The sequence below is a fragment of the Leucopleurus acutus genome, assembly GCF_964270905.1.
Source record: "Leucopleurus acutus genome assembly, chromosome: 9".
Lineage (NCBI taxonomy): Eukaryota > Metazoa > Chordata > Mammalia > Artiodactyla > Delphinidae > Leucopleurus > Leucopleurus acutus.
Window position 1 is genome coordinate 85240062 of NC_139144.1, and position 15860 is coordinate 85255921.

Below are 15860 nucleotides of genomic sequence, written 5' to 3' on the forward strand. Positions count from 1 at the left end.
AAGAGTAGCCATGAGACGCTCTAAGACTTTAGAACAGGAACTGGCATATCTTGACTAACCTCAGCTGGGAATGCTATGGTACCTTTTCTTTGTGGTGGAGACAGGTCTCCATCCACTGTCTCATTGTCAGTGGATGTAAGCCCTTCAAGGGCAGTGGCTGTTTTACTCATCTGGAGCAGTGCCCTGCACCCAGAGCCAGGCTCAATAAATGCTTACTGCAGACAGTATGTCCTGCCTGGGACCAGGCTGACCCAGGGAAGGACCTCTCACAGCTCCTGCCCACCCCCTCCCCCAGAGGTTCTCTGGGTCCCTGCTGAGGTCCTAGAATGACCCCCTGCTTCTGCCCTCTCTCTTCCCCAAGCCAGCTGCACAGCCTACAGCCCAGCAGCTCCTCAACTCCACAGGCTCTTGTGACCCATCCTTGCTAGCAGCTCCTGGTCTCTGCATGAGATGGTCCCAGCAGGGGACCCACACCCCAGAGGGCTGCTCCCTTGTCACCCGCCTCACCTCACCCAGGCTCCGCCACTGACCCCTTGTTCCCCTTTAGAGTGAAGAATCCTGTGGAGGCCCCCGGTCCTCTGCTCCCTGCACACTCTGAAGTGCGTGACCCAGTTCTCTGCTCCTTCCATACTCTGAAGTGCGTGGCTCTCGACTGCAGTCTGAACACAGGTGTTGACAGAGGTTTAGCAACAGTGGGAGAGGGCTGCATGATGGCGTGGGGCGGAGAGCTGAACCCGGCCCGGAAGGAATGGTGCTCTCCAGCTCTCTTGCAGTCTGGCTTCAGCCTGCTTCCTGGAAGCATGATGGTCTCTGCTCAAATGAACCCCCATCTCTGTGATTCTTGTCCCCTATCCTGCTTTATTTTTTCCATAGCGCTTATTACCACCTGGCATATTATAGATTTATTTATTGTCCATTATTTCCCATTAACATTCCCCACAAAGGCAAGGGCAATGATTTATTCAAAGATTTAGTTCTGAGCTGGGGTTTCCAGGAATGCCAAGTAGAGACTCTAACAACAAAAAATGCCAAAGAGGGAGAGGGAAAAAAAACCCAAACCACTGAAACCTTCTACTGAAAATTATGAAACATATGAGGAATTCTAATGCTAAGAAAGACAACAAAATCAATGAAACAAGACAAAGTCACTGAAGATTGCATTCATTTATAGAATAGTTTGACAAATTTTTAAAATAAATATGTTGAAGGGGCTCAAGGAGATGACTGAAAGAATAACTTCTATTAAATAAAAATTTTTTAAAAGAACAAGACATTCTAATAAGGAAAAGTGAGCCAAGAAATAGACATCTTGGAAGTGAGAAAAATTAGCCATTAAAAAATGTCATAAGAAATTCCACAACTGAAACAAAGGGTATATTAGTGAATTTGAAGATAGTACAAAAGAATTAGCCTAGAATGCAGCAGAGAATGAAGAGATTTAAAGAAGGGCTAATTAAGACACATGCATGATAGGAAGAGGCTCCAACGTATGAAAATAGGAAGGGGGGAGAAGTAATATCTGGAGAGATAAAGCTGGGAATTTCCTAGATTGAAGAGGACATGAATCCTTTGATCATAAGTGCACTCAAGGTGCCAAACAAGGTTAAAAAAAATGGGTCTACACCTAGACACACTGTACTGAAACTTAGAACAGGAACAATAACAAGACAATCGTAAAAGCTATTGTCTTAGTCCTTTGGGGCTGCTAGAACACAATACCACAGACTGAATAGAGATTTATTTCTCACAGTTCTGAGCCCATTTGGAAGTCTGAGATCAGGGTGCCAGAATGGTTAGGGGAGGGCCCTTTTCTGGGTCACAGACCTCATCGTATACTCACACGGTGGAAGGGGCAAGAGCTCTCTCTGAAGTGTCTTTTATAAGACCCTAATCCCATTCATGAGGGCTCCATCCTCATGACTTAAGTACCTCTTCAAGTCCCAACCTCCAAATACCATCACCTTTGGGGGTTAGAATTTCAACATAGGATTTTCAACATTCAGACCACTGCAGTATTATAAAGAAAAGATAAAATACAACTGAAGGCAAGTCCATTAGACTGTCAGCTGACTTACCATCAACAGTAATATCTGTCAGAAGACAATGGAGTAATATCTTCAACCCCTTGAGTTTACATGCAGCTACATTACCATGCAGGAGCAAAGATAAAATAAAGACACTTCCAGACGCACAAAGACAAAAAGAATTTTCCTCCCACAGATGTTCACCACAAGAAAAAGTAATTCAGTGAGAAAAGAAATGAACCCAGAAGGAATATGTGGGATGCAATAAACAATGGTGAGCCCAGACATTGATAAAACGTGTTAGTAAAGTTATTAAACTTTAAAAAGATAGTTTTTGTGACTTAAAAAGGGTGAAACAAATTTTAAAAAGACAATAAAGTCATAGGGAGGTGTGGTGTTCAGTGGTGGTTAAAATAAGCTAATGGGCTTATGTTTAGGAGAGTAGAAATACTAAATTTTGACATTGCTAGAATAATTTATTACTAAAATGCATATTAAAAATATAAAGGTAATTATTAAAAGAAAAGAAATACAATCCTTATTGTGTTAGTCTGCTCAGGCTGCTGTAACAAAATACCATAGACTAAGTGTGTGAAACAACAGAAGTTTATTTTCTGACAGGTCTGGAAGCTGGTAGTCCAAGATCAAGGTGCCAGCAAGGTTGGGTTCTGCTGAGACCTCTCTCCTCAGCTTTCAGACAACTGTGTCCTCACATGGCCTTTCCTCTGTGTTAAGGCAGAGAGATAAAATAGAAAACAAAACTAAGAGGTACGAAAGTCAAAAAGTAAGCCCACATTCAAGGGAAGGGGAATTAGTCTTCACCTTTTGAAGGGTGAAGTGTTGAAGAATGCATGGGTGCTCCATCCAACACATTAGGGGTGGATTTTTCTTTTTAATGCATCTTGCTTAGGAAAAATGAAGATTGATGTCTTTCACCAAGTTTAGAAAATTCTCAGCCATTATCTCTTCAGTTCTCCTCTATTCTTTCTATTATCTCCTCTTGGACTCCTGTCAGACATATACCAGATTATTTCATATCTCTTAATCTTTTTCATAGCTTCTATGTCCTAGTTGGTGCTGAATTATTGGTCATACCTTTGTATTTCTCTTCCAGTTCACTAATTCTCTCTTCAACTGAGTCTTCAATTGGGTCTAATCTGCTATTTACCCCACTCTGACTTTTTAATTTTAAAATCTTATTTTTCATTTCTAAAAGTACTATATGTTTATCAGTAATTGCAACTCTTCACAGTCAGTTTTGATAGTCTTTCATTGCTAGCCTATATTCATGACTCAGTCTCTCATATCTTTATACACTTGCTCCAGTTACTTTATCTAAAGATTCCAATATCCAATATCCTTAAGGACCTAACTCTATTGTTGGTTTTTCTCTTGACTCTCACTAATGGGAGCTCTTCCTTGTGTCTTTGGAGATCTTTTACTGTGAGTTCACATTGAGGGATACCAATCTGTGGAAATCTTTGGGCCTTAATTGAAGACGACTTTCTCTAGAGAAGATTTACATTGTTTTTTCTGGATGCCAAGGGATGTACCAACACAGGGCTGTAGCCACTTTAGCCATCTATCAGTGTTCGAGCTCTTTGCAAGTGTCTTGGGTTCAGCTCCTCCTTGCTGCTGGATGAAAGTTTAGTCTTGCAAAGTTTATCTTGTTGCACTTATGCATGGACATTGGCACTCAAGGCAATCCCATCATTCCTGTATGCTTATAATTTCACACTTTGGTTTCAGCTCACTTGGTCCCCTAGAAGTTTCCCTTACTTGCTGCAATACCAGCTGTGCAATAAGAACTGTTTTGAGAAAGATAATCATGATTGTGGCCACAAGTCTTGTCACGGTATCTAGGCTGCCTCTTCTAGAAATAGAAGTCCCAGGAATTCTTTACCATGGAAATATCCAGAAAAACAAATGGAACTAATAAGGGAACTCAGAAAATTGCTGAAAGAGGTCAACATAGAAAAATCCATACTATTTCCATACATAGGTAATAACTAATTAGAAAATACAATAAAGAAGTAATTCACAATGCAATAAACTTTGAGATACTTAGGAATAAATCTAACAAAAGATATGTAAGACCTTTACAGAGAAGAATGACAAAATATTATTGAAGGACGTAAAAGAAGATCTGAAAAATGGAGATTTTTAAATGTTCATGGAAAATATTCATGGGTTGGAAGATAATATCATAAAGGTGTCATCTCTTCTGAACTTAATCTATAAATCCAATGCAGTACAAATGAAAATTCCTGTGAATTTTTTTTTGTGTGTGTGGAACTTGACAAGTTTATTCAAATATTATTATGGAAGACCAAAAAAAAAACCCCACAAAAAAACAAACAGAAGAAGAAGAAGAGCTAAGACAATTGTGAAGAGGCATAACAAGGGACAAGGGGTGGAGCAGACTTTCCATAGTAGATATGAAGACTTACTATAAAGTTATATAGTAAGACAGTGAGGTATTAGCACAGAGACAGAAAAGTAACTCCATGGCTTAGAATAGGCTAGAGTCCAGAAAATAAACCCACTCATATGTGGAAACTTGATAAATGAGAGAGGTTGTTACATTAGTGGGGAAAGAAGGACTATTTAATAAATGATGCTGGGACAAATTATTATCTTTATGGGATAATCAGTCTTCATAGATACCATACAAAAATTCTATGTGGACTTTAATGTGAAAAGCAAAACTTCATAATACTTAGAAGAAAATATAGTAGAGTATCTTCGTGATCTCCAGTTAGGAGGGGAAGGCTTTCATTTTTTGTTGTTGTTTTTTAGGAGGATTTCTTTTTTTGTTTTGTTTTGTTCTGTTGGGTTTTTTTGCGGTACACAGGCCTCTCACTGTTGTGGCCTCTCCCGTTGCGGAGCACAGGCTCCGGACGCGCAGGCTCAGCGGCCATGGCTCACGGGCCCAGCCGCTCCGCGGCATGTGGGATCTTCCCGGACCGGGGCACGAACCCGTGTCCCCTGCATCGGCAGGCAGACTCTCAACCACTGCGCCACCAGGGAAGTCCCCAGGAGGATTTCTTAAACAAGGCACAAAACCTCCCATTTACAAAAAATGATTGATAAATTTGACCTCATTAAAATTTAGAACTTGTGTACAACAAAAGATACTATGAACACAATTAAAAACAAGACACAGATGTTTTTGCAATGCAAATAACCAACAATGAGTTAGCATCTAGAATATATTAAAAGGTCCTACAAATCATTTTTTAAAAAGATATAATTTAAAAATGGCAAATGATGCAAACAGGCATTTCTCAGAGGTGGAAGCCCAAGTGGTCACTATGCCAATCTGAAAAACTGCTCAATGTCAAAATTAATCAGGAATTTGCACATTAACTGCACATCATGACATTGTCAGTTATTAAACATTTAGTATTAATACATGTTTACAGTTTTAAGTGTGTAAACTGGTATAATTTCTTTCAAGAGCAATTGGCAAAATCTAGCAGAGCTTAGGGGTGTATCCTTACAGCCAACAATTCTACTCACAGGCACATCCCCTAGGGAAATCATTATGCATATGCATAAGGAGATTGTAAACAGGAACTGTCACCCCAGCATTGTTTGTAATAATGAAAAACCAGAATCGTAGGAGAATGGATAAATCGTGATGTGTCCCGGGACTTCCCTGGTAGCGCAGTGGTTAAGAATCTGCCTGCCAATTCAGGGAACACGGGTTTGAGCCCTGGTCCGGGAAGATCCCACATGCCGCGGAGAAACTAAGCCTGTGCGCCACAACTACTGAGCCTGCACTCTAGAGCATGCAAGCCACAACTACTGAAACCCGTGTGCGTAAAGCCTGTGCTCCACAACAAGGGAAGCCACCGCAATGAGAAGCCCGTGCACCGCAACGAAGAGTAGGCATCGCTCGCCACAACTGGAGAAAGCCTGTGCGCAGCAACGAAGACCCAACGCATCCAAAAAATAAAGAAAGAAATTTATGTTTAAAAAATTATTTTAAAAAACGTGATGTATCCCTATAACAGAGTACAGTGCAGCAGTTAGAGTAAATGAACAAGAGCTACATATAGCAATGAGGACGCCTCTAAAACCAGTGTCTACATCATTCAAGTTGCAGAAGGGTGCATGCTGTCTGATGCCTTTTGTGAAAATTTCAAAATATGCAAAATGATTCTCTATATTGTTTATGGTTATGGCTACTCCATAAATTTGTAGGAAAAATATAAAAACTCGGATGGGAAGCAAATACAATAAAATGTTAAAAATTGAAAAAGTGAGCATTTGATGAAGTGGGCACAGGGGTGTCTCATTTTTTGAAATATTTGAAAAAAGCACTCTGCAGCTGTGCGTGGGATGGATTAGAAGGGAGCAAGACCCGTTGGTGGCTTTTGCAGTGGCAGGAGTGAGAGGTAGTGGGTGGCTGCATGAGGGGGTGTGGAGAGAGGATGGTTTTTAGATTTGTCCTTGTGGATATGGGTTTGTGCTTGCTTTGTTTTGTCTTGCCCTGAACAACTCTATGGCTAAGTAAAAATTGAAAAGTCTTAACAATTTCAAGAGTTGTCAGTGAAGTGAGGAAATAGCACCCTGGCACAGTGCTGGCCTGGATGTAAATTTGTTCAGTGGCTTTATTGGCAATCTGGTGGCAGCTCCACTGCACTCAAACCTATGTGCAGGGAGGCTTGTGCAATGATATTCAGTGTGGCAACAATCCTGGTGTCCCACCAAAGAAGGATGTGGTAAAGATAACGGCTGGGAATACTGAGGTCTTTGCCAGACTGATGCTTAAAATCTTGAGAAGCTTTTTAGTTAGAAAGCTTCTGCACAGCAAAGGAAACCATCAACACAATGAAAGGGTAACCTACGAAACAGGAGGAAAATATCTGCAAATCATAACTGATAAGGGGTTTATATCCAAAATATATAAGGAACTCATACAACTCAATAGCAAAAAAAAAAAAAAATTCAGTTAAAAAATGGGCAGAGGAGGGACTTTCCTGGTGGCGCAGTGGATAAGAATCCACCTGCCAATGCAGGGGACACAGGTTCGGTCCCTGGTCCAGGAAGATCCCACATGCCGCGGAGCAACTAAGCCTGTGCGCCACAACTACTGAGCCTGCGCTCTAGAGCCCGCGAGCCACAACTACTGAGCCCACGTGCTGCAACTACTGAAGCCCATGCACCTAGAATCCGTGCTCCACAACAAGAGAAACCACCGAAAGGAGAAGCCCGCACACCGCAACGAAGAGTAGCCCCCACTCGCCACAACTAGAGAAAGCCTGTGCACAGCAACGAAGACCCAACGCAGCTAAAAAAGAAAAAAAGCGGGGGGGGGGGGAGCAGAGGAACTGAATATACATTTTTTCCAAAGAAGACATACAAATGGCCAACAGGTACATGAAAATGTACTCAACATCACCAGTTATCAGGGAAATGCAAATCAAAACCACGATGAGATATCATCTCACACCTGTTAGAATGGCTGACATCAAAAGAAAAGAGATAAGTGTTGGCAGGATGTGGAGAAAAGGGATGCCTTGTGCCCGGTTGATGAGAATGTAAATTGATGCAGCTACTATGGAAAACAGTACAGAGCTTCCTCAAAAATTAAAAATAGGACAACCATATGATGCAGCAAACCCACTTCTGGGTATATGTCCAAAGGAAATAAAAACAGTATGTCAAAGAGATATCTGCGCTCCTATGTTCACAACAGCCAAGACACGGAAACAACCTAAATGTCTAAATATATACTGGAGTATTATCCAGCCATTTGGGACAACATGGATGGACCTTGAGGGCATTATGCTAAGTGAAATAAGTCAGACAGAGAAAGACAAGTACTGCATGGTATCACTTATACGTGGAATCTAAAAAAACCAAAAATAAGTCAAACTCATAGAAACAAAGAGTAGAAAAAGTGGTTGCCAGGGGCTGGTGTGTGGGGGAAATAGGGAGAGATTGGTAAAAGGGTACAAACTTTCAGCTATAAGATGAATAATGTCTGAGGATGTAATGTGTAACATGGGAATATAGTGGATAACACTGTATTGTATAATTGAAATTTGCTGAGAGAGTAGAACTTAAATGTTCTCACCAAAGACAAAGGATAAATATGTCAGATGATGAATGTGTTCATTAACTTGATGGGGGGAATCCTTTCACAATATATACATATATCAAACCATCATGATGTATACTTTAAATATCTTACAATTTTATTTGTCAATTATACCTCAATAAAGCTGGAAACAAAGAGAAAAATAATCCATTTTCCTATGATTTGAAATGCAAATACATGTGTATAGTCATTTGTCATCTGATTCTTCTTATGGTGGCGTTTGCCTTGCAGACATTTTTTTATCTCTACATAGTTGAATTTACCAATCTTTTATGGCATCTAGGTTTTGTTTTGTACTTCAAAAGACATTCTTCACTTTGAGATTATAAAAACTCCTTCCATGGTTAAAAAAAAAAGAAAAGTTAGATCAACATGTATCGACATGGTAGATCTCAAATGATAATATTGAGTGAAAAAAGCAAGATGTTGAATGAAATGTGCAGCATAACGATGATTTATGTAAATAAAAACTGCAAAACAAAGTTATATATTTTCTGTGGACACAGTTATGTACATAAAATGCATTTTTAACAATTAGAAGGAACTCACCAAATTCATAATAGTATTTCTCCTAGTGGTGGGAGAGGATTAGGATGGGGTGTTGGTAGAGGTAAGGGGAGACATTCGTTTTATTCATTATGCCAAAATTTTTTTGGTAAGGGACACTGTATTTATTTATTATTTTAAAATTAAATTTATTTATTTGTTGCTGCATTGGGTCTTCCTTGCTGCGCGCGGACTTTCTCTAGTTGCGGAGAGCAGGGGTTACTCTTCCCTGTGGTGCACAGGCTTCTCATTGCGGTGGCTTCTCTTGTTGTGGAGCATGGGCTCTAGGCACGTGGGCTTCAGTAGTTGTGGCACACAGGCTCAGTAGTTGTGGCTCGCAGGCTCTAGAGTGCATGCTCAGTAGTTGTGGCACACGGGCTTACGCGGCATGTGGGATCTTCCCTGACCAGGGCTCAAACCCGTGTCCCCTGCACTGGCAGGTGGATTCTTTTTTTTTTTTTTTTTTTTACGCGGGCCTCTCACTGTTGTGGCCTCTCCCGTTGCGGACCACAGGCTCCGGACGCGCAGGCTCAGCGGCCATGGCTCACGGGCCCAGCCGCTCCGCAGCATGTGGGATCCTCCCAGACCGGGGCACAAACCCGTGTCCCCTGCATCGGCAGGCGGACTCTCAACCACTGCGCCACCAGGGAAGCCCTGGCAGGTGGATTCTTAACCACTGTGCCACCAGGGAAGTCCCGGGACACTGTATTTATATATTACTTATATACTTTAAAAATACATAAACATAGAATATAAGGCAGAAGAGCAAAAATACCAAAATGTTATACTGAGATTATTTCTTGGAGGTGAGAATATAGATAATGGCATCTTTATCCCTGTATTTTTTGGGGTATTATTTGAATTTAAAACTTTAACAGTTTGCCATTCAGGGAGGTTATGAAGAGCAAGTAAAGTCTTACATATAAACTGTCCTGTGGACTGAAAAGTGCGTTATAATAACAGAGTCCCAAGACATATTTGCTGATTTGGAGGTAGAGAAGCAGTGACAACTGCTTTAGAGAAGGCTTACCGTTACATGGAGCAGACACTGACTGGTCTTTGACCATGCAGGGGCAGTGGGCATGGGTATTTGGGTGAGTATGGGTGCTGGCAGCTCAGCAGGGTGGGGATGGGGTCGACTGCTGTCAAGAGCCCAAACTTTGGAGTAAGACCCACTTGAGTTCAACTTCTTACTCTGCCTTCAAGTAGTTATACACATTTCAGACATGTCAATGAAGCTGCCTGGGCCTCAGTTTTCTCATCTGTAAAATGGGGTCAAGAGTACTTACCTTGCAGACGTGCTAGTGATCACTGACCTAGTTCTGCAGATCTTGAACTGGTTTGATCCTCCAAGTACCTACCCCTCCCTACCTCTACCCCATTTAGAGCTGAGGAGTCCACTCCTCTTTTCTGGGGCTTGAGGAGTATGGAAAGGTGAGAGGGTTGGCAGGGACTGTGTTTCCACACATGGAGAGCCAAAAGGTGGATTGGGCAAAGGATTGCCTCTGCTGGCGGTCACTAGGCCAGGCTGAACGCTGGCAGAAATGGCAGTGACTGGTTGCCTGTGTGTAGGTGACGGCAATACTGTTAGAATGGAGGGGAGGCGCTCCCAGGCAATGACTTGGCTTCCATCGGGTGCTGGGGTTTCAAATAATCCTCCTTGCAGTGGTTGTGGGCCAAGTCTGCCCACTGAGCTCTTTTCAGGCAAGGGCCCTCCTCTTCTTAGGAAACTGCCCTCTCAGGAAACCCCTTCTCCCTCCTCAATTATTTCATAAAAACACTTGATGGCTCATTAACCTAGAGCATGAGCGGTTCCCTCTCTGGGAAGGCTTAAGCCTCCTAGCCTTCCAGAGCAGCAAAGAACCAGAAGGCAAAGGGGAAATGGTCTGAACTCTCATACCCGCGGTAAAAGGAACTGAAACCTTGCCATGCCTGGCACAAAGCAGGCACTTGTAGATGATAGCAAACATGCTTTCCCCTCCAAACATTGGATAAGCAGTTGATATTAGTAGGTAGCTAACAAATTGGGGAATTGCTGACTTAAAGTTAAGCAGGTTTATTGTGGGATTTGTCTGAGCCTTTATTATTTTTAAAATAAATCTATTTATTTATTTTTAGCTGTGTTGGGTCTTCATTGCTGCGGGCGGGTTTTCTATAGTTGCAGAGAGCGGGGGCTACTCTTCGTTGCGGTGTGCAGCCTTCTCATTGCAGTGGCTTCTCTTGCTGCGGAGCATGGGCTCTAGGCATGCAGGCTTCATTAGTTGTGGCACACGGGCTCAGTAGTTGTGGCTTGCGGGCTCTAGAGCACAGGCGCAGTAGTTGCGGTGCACGGGCTTAGTTGCTCCGTGGCATGTGGGACCTTCCTGGACCAGGACTCGAACCCGTGTCCCCTGCATTGGCAGGTGGATTCTTAACCACTGCACCACCAGGGAAGTCCCTTGTCTGAGCCTTTAAATTCTACTGCCCTTGTGACTTTCCAGGGAGAAATTTACACAGGAGGACTGTTCACAGTTCCCTAAACTTCCTGCACTGCGAGGCCCTTGTTCAAGGAATATGTGTAAGTGTCCTGTGGAACCAGAGTCTGAGAACACTGGTTCGGAAATACATTATGTAATTGGATTACAGTAATTTTGAATAATGATGATCATTCATCATCAAAAGAGTGATGATCACTCTTTGCCTTATGAAGACTTGGGCTTAGACAGTGGCTGCGGTGGGAGGGTCCCCCAAGCCCAAAGCACCCGATTTCATGCTCTTAGGATAGATTGTTAGTCACGGGGGATGGTACGGAGCAGGGGTCCCATATTTTAATCAGCTGGGGAACTTCAGCCCACACCACCTCTCTCTCCCCACCTGTCTGAGGTCTCCTTACACCCTCCCCTGCATCTCTAGCTTTTAAACACAGGGTTCGGTGCTCAATACTCGTGGGCTATCTTAACAATAATACAACTTCTCACCTGGGCATATTTTTAAAAGCATTTTCTTATTTCTAGGGTGAGGTAGATTAAACTTCCTCAGATGTGAAGCAGGGTGATTGTGCTTGGCTAGTGAGGGGATGTGTGTGTTAACTTCTAGTTAATGAAAAACTTCAGATGTAGATAAAAGTAGAGAAAATTGTTTCATGAACCCCATGAGGGGCTTTTGCGCAAAAGGTTAGCTTCTAACTTGTTGATCGGGACTACAACCTAAGATTTTTTTAATTAAAATTTTAATTTTGAGATAACTGCAGATTCACAGGCACTTATAAGAAATGATGCAGAGAGAACCCACGTAGCCTTTACCTCATAGCACAGGAACGTGACATTGGTACAATCTACCGATCTTATTGTGATTTCCCCCATTTCACGTGTGTGTGTGTGTGTGTGTGTGTGTGTGTGGTTATTTCTACACCTCACCACATGTGCAGATTTGTGTATCCAGCCCCACAGTCAAGATACAGAGCAGTTCTAACACCCCGAGGATCCCCTCCTCCCTCAAGGCCAGTCAGGGTGCTTCAGTCTGGGGGTGTGAAATGCCAGAGACTAAGGAGAGGGTGGGCTCAGGAAAAAAAGAGGTAAGACCCTGTATGGCAAAATAAGAAATGTATATTTGATCTCTGCCCCACTTCCTGGGGCAGATTTCCTAACCCCCTGAGAATTTCCTGGGTGATAGGAGGGTTTTTTGTTGTAACGAGGCAACTCTTGGTGGGTTCTTGGATGGGGGCTGGTCGTAAGAAAAAACAAGGGAGAATTAGAAGCTTAGATCTTTCAGCCCCCCCTCCCATCCTCCGGGGAGGGGAGGGGGCTGGAGACTGAGTTAATAATCGATCATGCCTCTGGCATGAAACCTTCATAAAAATCCCTAAAGTATGGGGTTCAGAGAGCTTCCAGTTTGGTGAACACATCCACGTGCTAGGAGGGTGGTGCACCCCAAATCCACGGGGACAGAAGCTCCTTTGCTTGGGAACCTTCCACATCTCACCCTATGGACCGCTTCACCTGGCTGTTCATCTGTATTGTTTGTAACAAACCAGTAAACATAAGTGTTTTCCTGAGTTCTACGAGCCATCATAACAAAGTATTGAACCTGAGGAAGTGGTCTGACGACTCCGTATTTGTAGCCAAGGTGGACAGAAGGGTGAGTAACCTGGGGCCCCACTACGTGTGTTTGGTGCCTGAAGTGGGGACAGTCTTGGTCACCTGTGGGAGCTGCATTAGCTCCAGGTAATTAGTGTCGGAATTGAATCGTAGAACACCCAGCTGGTGTCCAGAGAGCTGGAGAACTGGTCATAGTGGGGGAAAACCCATACATCTGGTGTTAGAAATGTTGAGTGTCAAGAAGAAAGTGTTTTCCTTCATCTTAGAAGACTGAGGCGGCTGCAGTGGGAGAGGGACCTCATGGAAAGAACAGAGAAGTTTAAAGGGGATTTTCAGAAAGTTCTGATGTGCCGTGAGTAATTCAACACCTCCATTTCCCCACAAAAAACCAAAGAATCTTCCATCGATTCCTTCAGAGTTGGATTTGCTTGGGGAGGGAGTGCTGAGGTGCTGAATCAGGTAAGGATTCCTAATCAGGGTCAAGGGAAATCACAGCTGATCCTCACTACCATCCAGACAGGGATGAGCAGGAAATATTATCTCCATATTTGAAAGAAGAGAAAAGATTGGATAGAAGTGAACTGCTCCAGGTCACAGAGCTTGTAAGCGACAGGCTCTGGAAAAATCCAGGTGTGGAGGCACCTGCTCCCTGGGCTCCAAATCACATCTGGTTGAGTCCATTAAGGCTCAAAATCATGAATTCCCTGGCGGTCCAGTGGTTAGGGCTTGGCGCTGTCACTGCCAAAGGCATGGGTTCGATCCCTGGTCGGGGAACTAAGATCCCACAAGGCACGTGGCCAAAAAAAAAAAAAACTCAGACTCAAAGTGGCCCAGCTGGAGCCGCTGCTTCCCCTAGATCTAGATCTGCTCCTTCCCCGTGGTCCCCTCAGTGAATGGTGCCACTACCCAGTCAACCATGACTGCTTTCCTCTCTCACTCCTGCATCCTGCTAATCAGCACATCCTGGGCCCCAAGTCCCAGCACACATCTCACCCCAGAATCCTCATCACCTCCACCGCAACCACCCAAGTCAATCCTTCTTCACCTCCTGATGGATGATTTTGCAAAAGTCTCCACAACAGTTTTTCTGCTTCAATAGCGGTCCCGCCTGAGTGATATAAATCAAGAGCTGGCCAATGACAGCCCGCAGGCCAAATCCGGTTCGTGAGCTAAAAATGATTTTTACATTATTAAATGGTCAGAAAAAACCCCAAAGAATATTATTCTGTGACACGTGAAAATATGCAATTCAGGTTTTATTGCCCATAAGAAAAGTTTTATTGGAATACAGCCATGCTCACTCCTTTATGTTTTGTCTGTGGCCGCTCTCACAGAGTGAATCGTTGCACCAGAGGTCATACAGCCACACAGCCTAAAACCTTCACTGAAAAAGTGTGCTGCCATCACCCCCTTCCCAACCTCCTCCATGGGCTTCCTCGGCCTCTCAGAGTGAAACTTGAAGGCCCAGAGGCCCCTGCTCACCTCTTTGACACCTCACACCTCTTCTTTCCCTCGTGTCCACCATCATCACACTCCGGTCACGCTGGCTTTGGGGCCCCCCCAACCAAAACCACCACCGCCCATTTACTGTATATGCTAAGCTCTTTCCCTCTCAAGCCTCTGAACCACTGTTTCTGTCTGGAATCCTCTTCTGCTCTTTGCATGACTGACTCCTTTTCTCCAGGTCTCTCCTTAAGTGTCATCTCTTCCAAGAGGCCTTTCTTGTCCGCTCCGTCACCCCATTACCCCATTTCATTGTGTGCTTCTTCCTTCATTGCGTGTTTTTTTCCTTCATTGCACTTTTGTCGGTCACCCCCACCAGGACACAAGCTCCATCTGGACAGAGGACATATTAGAGGCTCAATGATTGTTTGCAAATGAATGAATGAGTGGCCTTTCTTGGCCCAGGAGCTGTGTGTCCATTTCCCAAGCAGAGTGATTTCCATCTCAGGGATTGAGATAATTCCCATCAAGTCCTCCCCAGTATTTTATTCTCCTCTTGGATCCATTATTGTTATTAACCACTGAGTTTCTCTTCCAAAAATGTTATCCTTAGGTGATTCTGCAAGAAACCAAGGAGACAGCTGGTACTTAACCAGTTTAGGGAAGAAATGTGTCCCCTTCTCAGCAGGTGAAGAGGCTCCTTGTTCTACTATCAAGAGACCCAATCCATAAAATATATTCATCTTGTAAACATCCAACTTTGGTGAGTGGTACAAATATAAAAAATTCCAATTCACTTTTTTTTTTTGGCTGCCTTGGGTCTTCGAGGTTGCTGTGCACGGGCTTTCTTTAGTTGCGGTGAGCGGGGCCTACTCTTCATTGAGGTGCATGGGCTTTTCATTGGGGTGGCTTCTCTTGTGGAGCATGGGCTCTAGGCGCACGGGCTCAGTAGTTGTGGCTCGTGGGCTCTAGAGCGCAGGCTCAGTAGTTGTGGCTCGTGGGCTCTAGAGCGCAGGCTCAGTAGTTGTGGCTCGTGGGCTCTAGAGCGCAGGCTCAGTAGTTGTGGCTCGTGGGCTCTAGAGCGCAGGCTCAGTAGCTGTGGCGCACAGGCTTAGCTGCTCCACCGCATGTGGGATCTTCCCGGACCAGTGCTCGAACCCGTGTCCCCTGCTTTGGCAGGCGGATTCTTAACCACTGCGCCACCAGGGAAGCCCCAACCAACTCACTTCGTTTTCTAAGTAACAGAAAACAACCTAGGCTAATGAACACAGTAAATTGCTGGGGGCGTGACTGTGAAAAGTACAGTGACTAGGCTGGATTGCCTAGGATACGGCATACACCAAAAAAAAAAAAAAAAAATTCCCAAATCCTAGTGTCTGAAAACAACACAGGTTTATTTCCTGCTCACTTCACACCTCCATCATGGTTTTGGCAATTCGACGTGGTAGTCATCAGGAATCCAGATTGGCGGAGCACTTCACCCACCAGCCAGGGCTGGTCTCAGGGGCTCAGTCCCCAACCACAGGGGACAGGAAGGGCAGTCTATCCTGTGCCTGAAAGGGGTGGGGTTACTAGATGAACAGCAGTAATGACAACATAGGGGGGTGAAGAGAACGCGTTCTCTTTAGAGGCGAAGTAAGACCAGGGAAAAGGAGGGCG